Source organism: Carlito syrichta, unplaced genomic scaffold (assembly GCF_000164805.1).
Source record: "Carlito syrichta isolate Samal-C Ts95f unplaced genomic scaffold, Tarsius_syrichta-2.0.1 Scaffold109801, whole genome shotgun sequence".
In the NCBI taxonomy this organism is placed as follows: Eukaryota; Metazoa; Chordata; class Mammalia; order Primates; family Tarsiidae; genus Carlito; species Carlito syrichta.
Genome location: NW_007053897.1, coordinates 10,137 through 11,146, shown reverse-complemented (window position 1 = coordinate 11,146; position 1,010 = coordinate 10,137).

Genomic DNA, 1,010 nt, shown 5'->3' with positions numbered 1-1,010 from the left:
ATGTGCTACCATGCCTGGCTGATTTTTTTATTTATTGTAGAGATGAGGTCTCGCTGCCCAGGCGGGGCTCAGGCAATCCACTCACCTCAGTCTCCCAAAGGCGCGGGATTACAGGCTGAGCCACCGAGTCAGGCTTAATTTTTTTTATTTATTTATTGTAGAGATGAGGTCTTGCCAAGTTGCCCAGGCTGGTCTCAAACCCATGGGCATAGATTTTTGAAAAGCCACGTGCTAAGTTCTTTAGAATACTTTTCCTCATGGGTACACCCCACAAAAACTCAGAATCATAAAATTTCCTATGTGCTACGGGAGAATATCCTATAGGCTACTGTTGATTTATTTTACATACTCTAAAATTTACCTACCTCAAGTTTACAATGATTTTGTGAGTGATGCAACTTCACTATGAATGAATTTTAGCGTTTTGGGGGGGGGGGTTTTGAGTCACAGGATCTCTGTCCCCCAAACTGGAGTGTAGTGTTACCATCGTGGCTCACTGCAGCTTCAAATTTCTGGGCTCAGGCAATTCTCCTGCCTCAACCTCCCTAGTAGTTGGGGCTACAGACACGCACAACCAGGCCCAGCTATTTTTTCTATTTTTTGCAGCAATGAGGTCTCACTATGGTGCCCAGGCTGGTCTCGGACCGCTAGACTCAAGCAATCCTCCCGCCTTGGCCTCCCAAAGTGTTGGGAATATGGGCGTGAGCCATGGCACCCAGCCAGTTTTAGAACATTTCCACCCCCAATAATTTTCGGGTTGGGGTGGGGATTTGAGTTGAAGTCTCACTCTGCTGCCCAGGCTGGAGTACAGCGGCACACTCATGGTCACCACAGCCTTCATCTGCTGGGCTCAGGCAATCCTTCTGCCTCATCCTTCCAAGTAGCTGGAACTACAGGTGTGCACCACCACGTCCAGCTAATTTTCTGATTTATTGTAGCGACAAGGTCTCACTATGTTGCCCAGGCTGGTCTCGAACCTGTAGGCTCAGGCAATACTCTCGCCTCCGTCT